The sequence below is a fragment of the Tamandua tetradactyla genome, chromosome 16 (genome assembly GCF_023851605.1).
Source record: "Tamandua tetradactyla isolate mTamTet1 chromosome 16, mTamTet1.pri, whole genome shotgun sequence".
NCBI lineage: Eukaryota > Metazoa > Chordata > Mammalia > Pilosa > Myrmecophagidae > Tamandua > Tamandua tetradactyla.
In genome coordinates, this window is record NC_135342.1 from 80,585,327 (window position 1) to 80,601,301 (window position 15,975).

At 53.4% G+C, this 15,975-nt stretch overlaps 1 long non-coding RNA gene across 3 annotated transcripts; it reads left to right on the forward strand.

Moving 5' to 3' along the window:
* Positions 1-909: 909 nt before the first annotated feature.
* LOC143660399 (uncharacterized) lies at positions 910-13,865 on the forward strand. Of its 3 annotated transcripts, none has more exons than XR_013164011.1 (4): positions 910-1,423; positions 5,050-5,234; positions 12,413-12,609; positions 12,941-13,865. It is a non-coding gene; the product is annotated as an uncharacterized LOC143660399 (long non-coding RNA). The 3 variants fall into 3 exon arrangements; XR_013164013.1 differs by lacking the exon at positions 5,050-5,234 and adding an exon at positions 11,726-12,255; XR_013164012.1 differs by having other exon boundaries at positions 910-1,120.
* Positions 13,866-15,975: the final 2,110 nt, after the last annotated feature.

Genomic DNA, 15,975 nt, shown 5'->3' on the forward strand with positions numbered 1-15,975 from the left:
GCTACCGACTGGGGTGGGTGGGAAGAAAACGAGAGTTACCTGGTGTCTTGGGGATATTTGGTACCTTGATCTGGGAGGCACTACATGGGTGCAAACCTGTACAAGAGCTCGGGGACCGCCAGCATAGGTCTCGGGTGGTGCATTATGTGAAGGCTGCACCTCGGTTTGCAAAAGTAGTTTCCCAGGCCCTGCCAGCCTGTCTCCAGGCCCTTTCCGGGCTCTTGACCCTGCTCCTTCCGCATGAGATGAGCAGGGGCCTGGGAAAGGGTCTGCCGGGGTGGGGGCGAGGGTGGGGGTCGTTAGCCCCCCGGAGGAGGGGATACCCCGCAGGGCCTGTGCCTCTGGAGCCACTTCGTGCCAAAAACGACGCGCCCTGCGCAGCCTCGACCTTTTGGCTGCTGACTGCCAGCCGGGGTCCCAGAGATTGATGCGTCTTCCCCGGCGCCGCCAGGAGGGCCTGGAGATGCTGGGCGGGGGCCGGGACGGCCGCTGCTCCCACCTCCCCACCCCCCAGCCCCTCTCCCGGCCCGGCGGCGCGATCAGACCCCGCCGCGGTTCAGCGGCGCCCGTGGCCTCTCCGCTCACCCGGTGAACCGCGCTGAGCACAGCGACGAGCGCAGGAGCACGGCTTCCCAGGGAGGCCACTTGGCCTCAGCCATGCCACCGTGCACTATTGGACGAGAATGTAACCTCCCTGTGCCTCGGTTTCCTCATCTATGAGATGAGGCTGATGAGAGGCACTGACATATCCAGGCGCTCGGTCAGGGCGGGGCGCCAGGGGAGGACCCACACGCTGCCCCGCAGCTCACGGCTGGACCCCTGGGAGGAAGCGGACGGGCAGGGGAACGAGCTGGCGGCCCCACGCCACCTTCTGTGACGTGGATCCAATGACAGCGGTGACCCCGGGGGCTGGGAGGGGCTGGAGTGAGATCCGAGGGCTCGGCCGAGAGAGGACCCGGCCCCAGGAACTGCTCAACACGTGCTCCCGCCAGCCCCGGGAGCCAGGGCTCCGTCAGTGTCTATCCGGGAACTTAGGCTGCGGGGAGGAAACGCAGCAGCAGCAGCAGCTCACAAACAAGGTTTCCCGTGAGCGGGTCAGATCCTGGAGCCGGAACACAGAGTAGGTTCCGCTCGGCACGGCCCGGCCCGCTGGAGAGATGCCCAGCCCCGCCCCTGCTCGGTTAGCCGCGTGGGGGGGGTCGCCCTCTCGCCCACGCTCTGTGTGGGCAAATTCCTCAATACTCCCAGACCCTGCTGGGCCCCAGAGGGTCAGATAAAAAGGCAGGAGGGCCCTTTCCTTGGAAGAAAAGCTGCTGACGAGGGCTTTGCAGAAGCTGGTGCTTTCAAGGTGTGCCCGTGGGATCGTTCCAGGACTTGTCTGATGGGCGAAGCTGCAGCTCATGATGGTGCACATTCTCTGAGCGTAAGTTCCAGCCTAGCCTCGGAGCTGGGCACCGAGCGGGCTCCTTCCTGTCCCCGCGGAGTCCAGGGAGAAAAGATGCAGGAGCATCTGCATCCCCTGAATCCCCGATTTCGAGCACACTCATCCAGATTTCCATGTTTGCAGAAAGCCTTCAGCCATTTGCACCTGCTCTGCTGGACCTGTTGGCCTCGTCCTGTCCTGGCTGACAGGGGCCTGAGGGAGGCTCCTGGGTGGCCCTGGGCAGCCCCTCTCTGCACCTGCCAAGCACCCAGGGGCCACACAGATGCCCACCTGGGGGACCCAGCACACCCTCACACTGGGCCCCACAGGGCACGATTCCCCGAGCATCTGAGAGGGTACAGACCTTGCAACGGGGTTTTTAACTTTGGGGGTTCATCGACCCCTTTCATCGTCTGACGAACGCCGTGGACCTCTCCCCTGGAAAGAGGAGCAGGCGTGCAGGGGTGCACACACCCAGCTTTGGTTCTCACTGCTCTCATTCCCTCTGCCAGGGCCGGGCTGGGGCGGGCAAGGGAGATCAGCGTCTTTTGTCCCAAGGAGACTCGTCTGCAGGCAGCTGGTTCTAGTAAAACTGGAGCTGCTGGGGCGGGGGTGGGTGGGCAGAAAGTGAGAGACCCCAGGCCCTGTGAGCTCCTTCCCAGGGGCCCTCGAGGTCAGACTTACGGACCCCGCAGCGGTGTGGGGTGAGGGCCCCCACATGACCACGCGCCCCGCCCACTCCCCTCTCCTGAGCCCGCTGCTGGCACGGGGTGAAATGGCTCCCCAAGGCGATGCTGGAATACGTGAGGGTGCTCCATGGAGACAGTCAGTCATGTGCACGCCTCCATCCTGAGAGGGTGCTGCGGGCCGACCACCCGGGGGTGAGCTGAACCGGACATGGGTGACCCAGGGTTCCAGCTCTGCACCAAGTCCCAGCCCCGTGCAGGCCCCCGACCTGCCACGGGGTCTGCGGAGGCTGCTGGGCCAGGCCCGTGTAGAAACGGTGTAAAATATGGATGTGTCTCCACCTGTGAGGGACCCTGGAAGTGCAATTAATGGGAAACCCCACACCGCACTGGCGCTGGACCCCCCACCTGCTCTGGGTCGGGACTCCCATGGGGCGGCCCTAGAACTACCAGAGGAAATTGGAGGCATTGTCAAGTGCAGGAGCCATGCCATGCTTTTGATTTTAAAAATTTTATTGGGAAAAGACGTGTGTATGTGTATAACACATAATTATATATAATTTTGCCGTCATCACCATCTTAAGTGTACACTTCAGTGGCACTAATTGCAGTCGCAGTGTTTGGTTACCACCCTCATCACCCACTAAAAAACAGTTTTCAGCAAACAGAAGCTCTGCACCGTTCAGCAGTAGCTCCCCAGCTCCCCCTTTCCCTGGCCCCTGGTCATCTCTCAGCTACTTTCTGTGTCTATACATTGACTAATTCTAGATATTTCATATAAGAGGAACCAGATAATATTATTTAGCATCAAGTTTCGGAGGTGCGCCGATGTTAGGGCCTGTATCAATACTTGATTCCTTCTCGTGGCTGAATAATATTCCGTTGTGGGTAGACCCCTTTTTTTCCTTGAAATATTTTATCGAGATATTGTCATGTACTGCACAATCCATCCCAAGCTTACAATAAATGGCTCACAAAATCATCACATAGTTGTGTCTTCATCACTGTGATAATTTTTATGCCATACTCCTTACCCCTCCCTCTCATTGACCACTAGTATTGCCATTGACCCAATTTTCTTTTACCCCTCATCCCCCCCATTCTTCTTATTTTTTGGTCCTTATCTTTTACTCATCTGTCCATAAATTCGATAAAGGGAGTGTCAACCACAAGGTTTTCACAGTCATACAGTCACATCGTAAAAGCCATATAGTTATACAATCGCCTTCAAGAATCAAGGCTATTGGGACTGCTCAACAGTTTCAGGTACTGCCTTCAAGTTATTTGAATACACTAAAAACTAAAAAGGGCTGTCTATATCATGCATAAGAATAACCTCCACAGCAACCTCTTCATTTTGCCTGAAATCTCTCACTGACACTTGATTTTGTCTCTTTCATGAACCCCGCTTGGTTTCTCCAGTCACCTCTTGGTGGGCACTGGGTTTTCTCCCTTTGCTGTTGTGGGTTCTGGCCCTGGGAGCAGGGGGCGAGGGCAGGAGCCTGGCCTGGGCAGGGCTGCCCGGTGCTTTCCCTGAAAACACAGACGCTCATGTCTTCCGTGTGTAATGCGGCCACAGACCCATGGGAGGTGTTCAGAGCACAGCACGCACAGGGCTCCTGTCGGAGCCCACAGGGAGCCAGGCTCAGCCCTGACCCTAACTCGGGTGAGCCTCTGCTCTTCGCTGCCACCCAGACTTCTTGGCTCTCAAAGGAAAGGATTGAATGAGGCCAGGATCTCCCCAGTGCTGTCCTGAGCCTCTGCTGCGCCCTGGCATGTGCCTGGAGCTGGGCGCAGCGTGTGAAATGGACACAATTCCTGCCCTCCGGGAGGGGCCATCGTAGCGGGGGTGATGGTGCGCGAGCAGAAACCTGCTCTCAGTGCAAAGCATGTGGAAAGGGTGCTCGCATCCTGCGGATGATGGGTGCTTCTCCCACCAACCCTGGCAGATCAGGGCTTCTTATTCCTATTTAACAAATGGGGATCTGGGCTTGCAGTGGGGCTGGGATTCGGCCAAGTTCATGCATCAAAGGGGACTATTAAGTGCCATGGCACAGAGATTCCTGGTGTCTGTTTTAGTTTCCTGGCTGCAAAAACAAGTATCATGCCATGGATTGGTTAAGCAACAGAATTTATTGGCTCGTGGTTTTGAGGCTAGGGGAAACCCCAAATCAAGGCATCAGCAAGATGATGTTTTCTTCCCAGAGCATGTGGCGTTGAGGCTGGCTGGGGAGGGCCTGGTCCTGGGCAGTCCCGCCACACAGCAGCGGTGCGCGTGCGCGTGGCAGCCTCCTTCCACTCCTCGGTGCGGTCGGCTCCCAGCTTCCTCCACAGCTCTATCTGTGTCTGAATTTCATTCTGCTTATAAAGGACTCCACTGGTAGGGTTAACCCAGCCTGTTCTACTGAAGGAGCCTCGTCAGAGGTCCTATTTACAGTGGGGCCAACCCACAGGAACGGATTGGGATTAAGAGCATGCTTTTTCTGGGATACTGAGCTCCACACCAGCACAGAAACTTCGTCTCCTAGGGCTGCTGTAACGAACTTCCCCGAACAGCTTGGCGTGCACCCACAGTTCTGGAGCCCAGAATCCTCAAGTCAAGGCGTTGCAGGGCTGTGCGTCCCCTGCTCCTGCTTCAGCTTCTGGCGTGAGCGGGCAGGCCCTGCTCTGCAGCCACGTTGCTCTGATTTCTGCCTCCACCTTCCAAGGGCCGCCACCCTCCACGTCTGCGTACTTCGTACTTCTTACAAAGCCCCGTCACATTGGATTAAAGGCCCCCCGAATCTTGCGCGACTTTTTTTTTCAACTTTTTAAAAATTGTGAAATATAATATATGTACAAAAAAGCAATCTATTTCCAAGTATGTTTTAACAAGTTATGGAACAGATTTTAAAGTTTGATACGGGTTACTGTTTCATGATTTGTCATTTTTTCTTCTAGCTGCTCCAAGACACTGGAGACCAAAAGAAAAGTATGACTTTATTTCAATTACATCCGCAAGGACCCTATTTCAGGGTCTGATGACCTGAACGGGGCTGATGACTTGGACTCGGCAACACACTTCAACCCTTGATGCCTGGGGAGCCAGGAAGGCCCCAGAGGGCCAAGCCGAGGCCTGGAGGCTGGTGCGGGTTGCACAGGCTGGGAGGGGTCAGGCCTGAGGGTGGGTGGGCTGGGGTGGGGGAACCACTGGGCACAGGCCTGGAGGTGGGGCGGGCCTCGGGGTCTGTGAGGAAGAGGGTGTCTCGGTCTGATGCAAGCCAAAGGGGAATGAGGCACCTGGGTGGCGCTAGGGTCTCAGAGTCTGGCCATTGGTTCTGGGGTCTTCAGAGGGGCCACCTCCCCCCCTTCCAGGTCTGGGTCCCAGATGACCCATTCCGACTTGGCTTTGTCCAGCTGGTTTTGGCCCCTGACTTCCCAGACCCCCCAAGCCGTCCCTCTCGCAAGGCTGCCCTTTGTGGGCGGCTTGTGTGGTCGGTGGTTTTTGCGCACGACTCTGCTAGGGGCAGAGATGGGCCGACCTGGGTTCCAAGATCAGAGTTCCTAGCCGCTCTGCAGCCTGGACAGTCCAGGTGAGCCTGGGAGTCCCTCCAAAGGGTCATGTTTCTAGACACAGCTGTTAAAATGTATAGGGTTGCGGGCGGGCCACGGTGGCTCAGCAGGCCAGAACGCTTGCCTGGAATGCCAGAGGACCCGGGTTCGATTCCCAGTGCCTGCCCATGTATAAAAAAAAAAAAAAAATGTATAGGGTTGCCCAAAACACTGAACTATGTAGAAAAATGGGTACCGAAAACATTAAAAATGACCAAATTTATGATAAGATACATATGTGCCTCTATTAACAGATGAAATGACAAGATCTAGAAGCAGGGCTAATAAATATCATCATTTCAAAGTAGCTGCAACAATGTAAGAGAAGAAAATACCTCTGGCTTTATTGCTGAGAAAGTCACAGCCACTGCCCATGCTGTGTGGTTTGTGCCCTGGAGGTCAGTTAAAATAAGGACAAGTGGTTGCCTCTAACTTCCTGGGCCTCCTGAGTTGGGGTTCTTTCTGGAGGGACACCTTTTTAGGCAGTTGGATACCCGCAGAGCCAGCCCACGGGATATGGGGTCATATCCTCATAAAGGGAGATGCGTTGGAGGGAGGGGGTGTGACAAATTCCCCGGCATCTCCTACTGATCGTGAGCGCAGCACTCAGCGCATCTCTCTGCACCAGGTGCTGTGCTGGAGGCTTTCCAGGCAGCCCCTCTGTGAGCCCCGCAGCAAGCCTCGGGGTAGGTGGTCATCTGTTTGAATACTTATAGGCTGTCTAGAGCATGGCAGATGTTGTGTTAGATGTTGTCCATATAGACCGCGTTCTTACTGCATTCAAGTCTGGTGGCAGAAGATACCACTGAGGAAATAACCACAGAAATAAATACAGGAAGTGTGGTGTGAGCCATGAAGGAGTGACTGTCCCAAGGGGATTGGCTCTGTGCGTCAGGAGGGCTTCCCTGAGGGCAGGAGGGGCACTGAACAAAGACCTAAGAGTTTGGACCTGTGAGGGGAATCCCAGGCAGAGGGGGCAGCATGTTGTGCCCATCTTACAGATGAGGAAACTGAGGCACTCGGCGAGGGCACACTGCTGGTTATGGTGGAGTCCAGACCCTACCTCACTAGCCCAGGACTGACGGGTTCCCGTGCCTCTGCCCTTACTGGGTGCTGAGTGAGAGGCCCCATCCACAGTCACGCCCCGCGCAAGGAGTTCGTGTGTATTCGCAGCATGTACAGCCAGGGATGTCTGGGGGCAAATGACCCTTTAATAGCCACGTTATTCAGGGGAGGGGTGGAAAATCATCCCAAGGAGCGTCAAAATCTCTCCTCGTGAAAGAGTTTGAGACCTGAGGGCAGAGAATACTGCCAGTTGTCAACTCCGTTTGGAAAAAAATACATAAACCTATTCATTGAAGTAAACGTTAGGCCAGTGTTACTCTGAAACCAAAACCAGACAAAGCCATTAAAAGAAAAGCAAACTACAGACCAGTATCTCTCAGAAACAAAGATGCAAAAAGACCTAAAAAGTATTATCAAGTCGAATCCAGTGTCTATGAAAAAGCTAAATCACCATGATTAAGTAAGTTTTATCCCAGGAATGCAAGGTTGGTTGAACATATGAAACCACCTATTCTGACAGAATAAAGGAGAAAAACCATATAAACCATCTCTATGAATGCAGAAAAACATTTAAAACATTTGAAACCAGTGCACAATATAAATTTGCAGTAAACCAAATTTTTGAATAGGAGGAAATTCTGTCAATCTGATAAAGAGCATTAGTGCAAAACCAACAGCTGATGTTCTCCTTAATGGTAAAGACTGAAAGCTTTCCCCTAAGATCAGGAACAAGACAAGGATATCCACTCTGACCACATTTATTAAACATTCTACTAGAGGTCCCACACAGTAAGGCGAAACAAAGAAGTATCAAGTGGAAAGAAATGAGAAAAGCTGCTTTCTTCATAAATGATGTGATTGTACAAGGAAAATCCTAAGGACCCTACCAAAAAACTACTAAACTAATGAATGTAGTTCTATAGCAGGATATTAATTAGTTCAATTTACAAAATTCAATTGTGTTTCTACATAGTAGAATTGATAACTGAGAAATATAGTTTTCACTGGGAAGCACCATTTCAAATAACATCAAAGCCACAAAATATTTAGGGATGGAGTAAACATAAAATGCTGCTGAGAGGGCGGTGCGACGGTGGCTCGGCTGCAGATTTCTTGCCTGCCATGTTGGAGACCCGGGTTTGTTTCCCGGAGCCTGCCTATGAAAAAAAAAAATACCTCTGAAAGAAAATTAAGGAGAACCTAAAGAAGTGAAATGATGATATCCAGTTCATGATTGGAAGTTACAGTGTTTTTAAGATATCAATGTTTCCAAAATTGATTTATAGATTTAATGGGATCCTAATAAAGTTCAAACAGTTCTTTCATTTAAAAACTACAAACTGACTCTAAAATTTATACAGAAATGCAAAAGACTTAGAGCAGCCAAGACTGTTTTGGAAAACAAGGCTAAAATTGGAGGACTTACATTACCTGATTTCCTCTTTCCATAAAGTTATGGTAATCAACAGTGTGGTATTGGCTCAGGAGTAGAGATAGGCAGAACAACGGGACAGAATAGAGTCCTGAAATAGATCTACACATGTATGGCCAATTGATTTTAGACAGAAGTGCCAAGGGGAATCAGCGGGAAAAGGAGAGTCCTTTGAACAAGCACGGCTAGAACAACTGGATATTCACGTGGCCACTGCTGTCCAACAGTTGTGCAAATTGCACATGCCATTTTAAACTTTCCTGTAGCCACATTAAAAAGTAAAATGAAATAATTGAATTAATTTTAATAATATATTCTATTTAACCCAATAGATCCAAAACATTATCTTTTCAACATTTAATCAATATTAAAACAACTCATGGGGTATTTTGTATTTTTTGGCACCATGTCTTTGAAATTTGGTGCGTGTTTTACATTTGTGGCACATCTCAGTTCAGACTTCAGTGCTCAGTAGCCACGTGTGGCGGTGGGCATGCATCTTGGACGACGATGCACCTTGACTGTTTTCTCACACCAGTTTAGAAACGGATCATAGATCTAAATGTAAAAGTCAAAACTGTAAAACTTCTATGGGAAAACAACATAGAAAATTTTCACTCAAAGATGTCTTAGAGAAGATTAAAAAAGGCATGAACCATGAAAGAAAAACATTGACCGTTGGACTTAATCAAAATTATAACTAAATGTTCTTCAAAAGAGACCATTAAGAAAATGAAAACCCCTTGCAACATGCCTATCTGATGAAGAACTTGTTTTCAGTATAGTTTGAAGAAACAAAAAACGGTTATGCTCAATAAGAAGCCAACAACCCTATTTAAAATGGGAGAAATATTTGAACAGACACATCATACAAGAAGATACATGAACAGCAAATAAGCACACCACACCCGCTCACCATCATCAGTCCCCAGGGAAATGCAGACTAAAGAGTTGGAGTGCTGTTGGAGGCACCGTGATTTAACCACTTCGTAAAATAATTTCAGTTTCTTGTAGAAATAAACACACATTTACCGTGTGTTCTAGTTTGCTAGCTGCTGGAATGCGATATACCAGAAACGAAATGGCTTTTAAAAAGGGGAATTTAGTGAGTTGCTAGTTTACAGTTCTAAGGCCAAGAAAATGTCCCAATCAAAACAAGACTATAGAAATGTCCAATCAAAGGCATCCAGGGAAAGATACCTTGGTTCAAGAAGGCCGATGAAGTTCAGGGTTTCTCTCTTGGCTGGAAAGGCACATGGCAAGCAAGGCGTCATCTGCCAACTTCCTCTCCTGGCTTCCTGTTCCATGAAGCTCCCCGGGAGGCGTTTTCCCTCTTCATCTCCAAAGGTCGCTGGCTTGTGGGGTCTCTGGTTCTCGTGGCTATGTCGCTCTGCTCTGCTCTCTCTGAATCATTTATTCTCCAAAATGTTTCCTCTTTTACAGGACTTCAGAAACTAATCAAGACCCACATGTCGTCACCTAATCCAGCTTAACAACCACTCTCGATTCCATCACATCTCCAGGGAGATGATCTAATTACGGTTTCAAACATACAATGCTGAATAGGGATTAGAAGAAACGGCTGCCTTTACAAAACGGGATTAGGACTAAAACATGGCTTTTCTAGGGGATGCAGATCCTTTCAAACCAGCACACTGCGTGACCCAGGAGTTCCACTCTTAGGTATTTACCAAGAGAAATGAAGAAATATGCCCACAGAAAGGTTTGCACGTGAATGCTCACGGTGGTTTCTCTCTTTTGAGCTAAAAGATTGGAACCAAGTCAAATGTCCGTGACCAGGTGAATGCGTGGTGGGCGCACACGTCTGTACAATCGGACGGCGCTCAGCCACGCACCGGAAGGCGCTTCTGATGCGTGTGATACGCGAGAAGCTCAAAAGCACCTCGGTGAATGTAAGAAGTCAGACACAGAAGAGAACAGGCGGTGGGAGTCCACGTGATGTAGCGAGAGACACAGCTCCGTGGTGGCTTGGGCCCAGGACTGGGCGGTGGAGGCTGCCTGAGTGGGGCTCAAGGAAACTTTTCGGCACGATGGAAATGGTCGATATCTTGGTCGTAATGATATTTACATGGGTGGCATACATTTGTCCAAACTTGTCGAAACACATTTAAAATGAATGCATTTTATTGTTTGCCAATTATACTCGCAAACTGATTTTGAAATAGCTATTCACTTCATCCAAAGAATTAGAATATACAGATTAACAGAGATGAAAGAAATAAACCGTCTATGGTCTTAGCCTTCAGAAATAATCCTATGAGTATTTTGGAATATGGCTAAAATGATATTCCAATCAGTTTCTTTTTTCTCTTCATGTCTGTGCTGTGTTTTACAAAACTGTAGTCACGTTGTATCTATCTTGCAGTTTTGTTTTCCTGTTTACTGGCATCTCGAGATCACCTCTCCACATCCACTAAAGCCCTCCCCCACCAACACTTTTAAAGGCTGCAGGGGTCCCACAGCCTCTGCTCTAAACTCCCCGAATTCACCCACTGCTGCTTGGCTCCCTCATTTGCTCTCCTAACTATACTGCTCTGGGGCAAACGGCCTTGGGGTTATGATTTTGGGCTCACCGGATGGTGTCCTTGGGTTCAGTTGTCGACATGGCCGGGCAGGCCCAGGGTTTGGGTATCTTTAAGGCTGTTGATGAGTCATGCTGGGGCCACCAAATCCTGTAGGGATTGGGGTTCTCTGGTCAGGGTGGGCGCTGTCCTTTAGGACGCAGTCTAACGCCCTGCTGTCTCGGTGTTCTTTGCCCCTCAGCTTTACCCCAGGCCGAGGACTGATGAAAGGCAGCAGCCTGGCATCCGCGCTGTAGCTGGAGGAGTTTTGGGGAGGGAGTTGGCACCTGCGGCAGGAAAAATACCTGAGCGGGGTGGGGGGTCCGGAGAGGCCCTTCTGCCTGGCAGGGCGCCCGGGGCGGCCACTCCTACGGGTCGGCTGGGGCACTGCCCGAGGGCCTTGTGGGGGTCCGGTGGGGGCGGGGCGGCCAAGGGCCAAGCACCTCCCAAGGGAGAAATGCCCCTCACCTTTTCCAAGTGGTGTCCGCCAGGGGATGGTTTGAGTGGTCAGCCTGCTGGCGCATCTCTGCGGCGTGGGCGCGGAGGGAAAGGGAGCTGCAAAGCGGGCCTCTGGCTCTCTTCCGGCTCTTTCCAGCACCCTCCTCGCCCACGAGGCCTCCTCGGCACCCCCTCCGCAGGGATGGCTCTGAATACAAATTTCCCCAACGCCGTCTCCTCTCTGCTCTGCTCTCCCCACCCCTCGACCCCCTCCCCTTTCACACAGCTCTCAGGCCCTTCCCTGCCAAGGGCCCCATGCCGTGCCTGCGGGTGCAGCCGCCAGCCCACTGCCCTGCAGGGGTCCATACTATTTATTTTTTCCACTTAAATATTCCAAAGCGGTCGAGTTTACAGAGGGTAGATAATCTGAAACAGTGAAAAGGGACACAGAGCGAACAGAATTTTCTCCTCCCCCCTCAGCTCCTTGTCCTTGAATCTCCTTCCCCAGGCGTTGGGTGGTGGCAGTTTGCAGGCACAGGCGAGCAAACCTGTGGATGCTCAGTGACTGGGGGAGCACCCACAGCTGGTTGAAGGTGCTCCCCCGTCCTCCAGGCTCCCAGTCCCCTGCCGGGACGAGCTGAGGTCGGGAACGGGCTTAGGGCCTGAGTACTTCTCCCCACGCAGATGTCCCCGTCTCTGAAGCCAGAAAATGCTCACGTCCACGTGGCAAGACAGTTGTGAGATGACATCCCTGGGGCTCTCGGCGTGAAGGACAGGCCAAGTAAGGGGGTGGCCAGGGCAGTGACGGCCGTGGGGAAGGGTGAAGGAGCTGAGGAAGGGAGACTCAGGCCCACGAGAAGGACCACCAGACTTGCTGTACCACGTTCCAAAAGCCCGACAAAGGAAGGGGCAGGAGGCAAGTTTTATCTCATCATGTGGAAGACCTCTTTGACCTTGGAAAGGAATGAGCTCCCCATTCTCAGAAGCATACAAGTTGGATACTGGCTTCTTGGTGGTTCAAGCCCAGGACGAGGCAAGGTGGGTGGAATGAGACTAGGATCTAGCAGGTAGCTGAGGGCAGAGGGCGAGGCTATGAGTCTGTGAACAACGAGCCTGCCAAGTCCTTCATCACTGGTTAGCAATACTATTTCATTGATATCAGTGCAGCTGATTTATTTCCTTTGTTTTGCTTTAGGATTTCCTCCAGTAAGCAGGCATCAACGGCACAGTGGACTGGCCAGGTGTAGTGTCCTACTGGTAACCTGTGAGAATTGGGGAGCTGCCCTGTGGGGGAGACACAGAGGGCAGTCACTGGTGAGGGAAAGCCATCCACTTGTCTCAAAGGAGATCTCTGCTGCCAACTCTGGCTGCCCTCTAGTGTGTTCCAGGCTGGTGCGTAGGTGAAATCCAGGCAGGCTGCCTGGTAGAAGTGGTGGGAATGGGAGGTCAAAGTCAGCCCTGTCATGGGTAGAGGATGGGTGGGGACCCCAGGGGGCAAAGGACAGGCAGGAAACCCACGGCCCACCCGGGTCCCAGCCTGCGCATGCTTCCTCCCTTGCCTGGCATCGGGGAAGAAAGGAACTGCACTCAGTTCCTGAATTGGGACAGAGAGGAAAAGATGAGGGCTGTGGACGGCCCAGAGCCTTGCACGTTCCCCAGCTCTGGGAGGGATTTGCTTGGGAACCCACGAGGCGGAAGTATATTCTAGCAGCTGTTTTCCAAGGTTGATGAACAGCAGAAGATATGAGAAGACAACAGATCCAGATTTCCGGTCCTCGAGGACTCTTCCCAGCAGAGCTGTGGACACTGTCGGTGGCACGCGGGGCCTCCTGCAGACAGAATGGAATCAGCCCCACCGGCTCTCCAGGGCCTGGGAACCGCGCACGGGCCCCCAGGCACCCCCTGACCCCGTGCTCGCCGTGTGACCTTGGGCCTCAGCCCCCGCCCCCAACCAGACCTGGGTTTCCTTGTCCGGTGATATCCTCCCTCCAAGACCTTTCATGCAGATTTAAATGAGCGTGTATGTAGGAAGTAGCTGCTATTTATGGTTTCAAATATCTGGAGCCTGGGAATGTACCCGGCCCTCCCAAAAGGCCTCTAAGGGTCTAGAGCACAGCTAATTCTAAAAGCAACCTGGGCTCATGGCTCCAAGGGGTGCAGGTGGACTGCAGGGGAGCCCCAACTCCATGCAACGTTACAGAAATTCTCTCTCCCTGGGAAGCCGCTCCGTGGCTTTTATAAGCGCTCCCAGAAGGGTCATTGGCAAGACAACCAATGGGTCCTCTGAGATGGGTTCCCTAAAGCGGAGCCCGTACAAACGATCGGGGCAGGTCTCGCAGAAAGAGCCAGTGAGGGGTGAAGAAAACGGAAGGACAGGATGGACACTAAGCTAGTGGCAATTTCAAGCTATGCCTGGCCCCCGGCTGCCCGCACAGGGCGCTGGAGGACAAGCTGTGCCTCGGAGCTGGGCTTGCAGAGTCTCGCGCCACTGGGTCTGTGGTGAAAGGGTGTCTGCTGCTTTGTCACCTGTGGCCTTCCAAGTTTCCCTTTGGGCATCCTTCCCCGGGGGCTTCTCTGGCGCCCGGCAGTGACGCCTCCCCACGCTGGTGAGGAGCCCACGGAGCTCCCACCGCCCCTCCCCTCCCCTCCTGTCCGCCGCCCGCTGGAGCGCAGGTGCATCCACCTCACTCGTCACACACAAGCTGTGCCACCGGGGCAGTGACCAAGACCTCGTGCTGTGACCTGGGGGTGAGGGCTGGCTGACAGTGGCCTCTGGCCCACAGGGCTGAGAGTGCTGGTGCTGAAGTTTGCACCCCCTTACTCCCGTGCTCCCCAGACATTTCCGGGGCCTATGTACCCACCCTGGGCTGGGCACTGCAGAAACACCACTGCCGCCCTTTGGGAGGCCACCGAGTAGGGGGCGTGATGGAGCCAGGGGTCCCGGGGGGCTCGTGGAGGCAGTGATGTCCAGGGGACGCTGGAGTCGGTGTTGCCGGGGAACCAGGAGGGCTGGCCCCACGCCCAGCCCCGGGGGAGGCGCCTCACCGGACACAGGTGTGCGTCCATCGTGGCACTGGCCCACCTGTGCGTAGGGCTCGCCCATGTGACGCAGAATAAACCTTCTCCTCAGGCCCAGCCTCACCAGGACCTTTGCCGCTAAGGTGATGTCACTGGTTCTGGGCGTTGGGACATGGATTTATTCTGGGCGGGGGCGGGGGGCCTTCCACCTGCAACAGGCGTTTCATTTACTATTTCTTCTGTATTTCTCTCTGTTTGAAAAATTTCAGAACATTTTTAAAAATTGGATAAGTGTGGCCAGCTCCTCAGCCAGTGTCTGGCACCTGGGGCTGCCCGGGCGGGAGGCGTGTGCCCACCGCAGCCCTCCTGGCGTGCCCCAGCCAAGCCGAGCTGACCCTGGGCTGCCCTGGCCACTCCTGACTCCCAGGGCCCCGCAGCCTCCCAGGGGCTGACCCGGCCCCCCGGCCTGGTGGAGCCACGTGTGCCAGTGCCCCCTGCCCTCTTCCTCCCTTTGAGAGCCACTTTCCTCTGCCGGGGCCCCTGTGCTGGCCGGGGTGGCGCCAGGCACAGCCCCAGGGCCACTCAGGCAGGGGAGGACTGTGGTCTGGGTACCCGCTGGAGGGTTGGGTAGGGTGGAGAGGGACAGGGTGCGAGGGACTGGTGGGGAGGCGGGGGGCGTGGGGCACTGCGCTGGGATCCCGGAGCTTTGCATCTGGTGGGAGGGGCAAGGGGGGGACCTCTGAGCTGCCCTGGGCCTGGCAGGCGGTGCTGACCGAGGGGGCGGCCAGTGGTTGGGGCTCAGCACCCACAGCAGACCAGTGCGGGGCCGGAGCGTGGACGCGGGCTGTGGTGGTCTGGGTGAGGTAGTCAGCAACCCTGCCTCAGTTTCCCCACTCCACAAGTGACACTGCTACACCTGTCTCATGAAGTACTTGTAGGACTCTGTGATGTTTCTGGAGTGATGGAGGAGTGTCTGAACACTTCAAGTGACAACAATATCATTAGTTATTAACATTATTAGCGTGATCATTCTTATGTTGCCACTTTGAAAACTGGTCTACAGTCCTTCAAAATGCCGAGTGCAGAGTTGCCATCAGACTCAGGTACACACCCGAGGGAAATGAAAACAAATGTTTGCTACTGCGTGAATCTTTGCGGCGGCAGGACGGGCAGCCTGCCCTTCCCTGAGCTGGAGCTCGGAGCAAGACGCAGCCTGTCCTTACGGTGGGATAGTCTCCGGCCATGGAAAGGAGCAGCGTTCTCGTGCCTGCCTCGCGGTGACTGAGCTGGGAAGACATTATGTGAGGTGGAGAAGTGGGGTGCTGGGATGCTGGGCCCCGCGGGCTGTCTGATTCGTGTAGAGGAAATGCCCGGAGCAGGCAGGACCATCGAGGCAGAAGGAGACTCGCGGTGGCCAGGGGAGGAGGGGGGCGCGTGGGTGATGGCTGCGGGGACGGGTTTCCTTGTGGGGTGACGGAAATGTCCCGGGGTAGGCAGTGGTGGTGACTGCGCAGCTCTGGGTGTGCTGAGAGCCACCAAACCACCAAGGGTGACGCGTGTGGCGAGTGACCTGTGTCTCAACAAAGCTGTTCTAGAAGGAGAGTGTTAAACGCAGTAAGTGTAAGTCTTATTATATTGAATAGTAATTATATACATAATTGATGACAGTTGCTTAGCAATATATAGTTTTCCGGTAATACAGTGATTTGGTATTATACTTAATAAAATACATAAATAGAC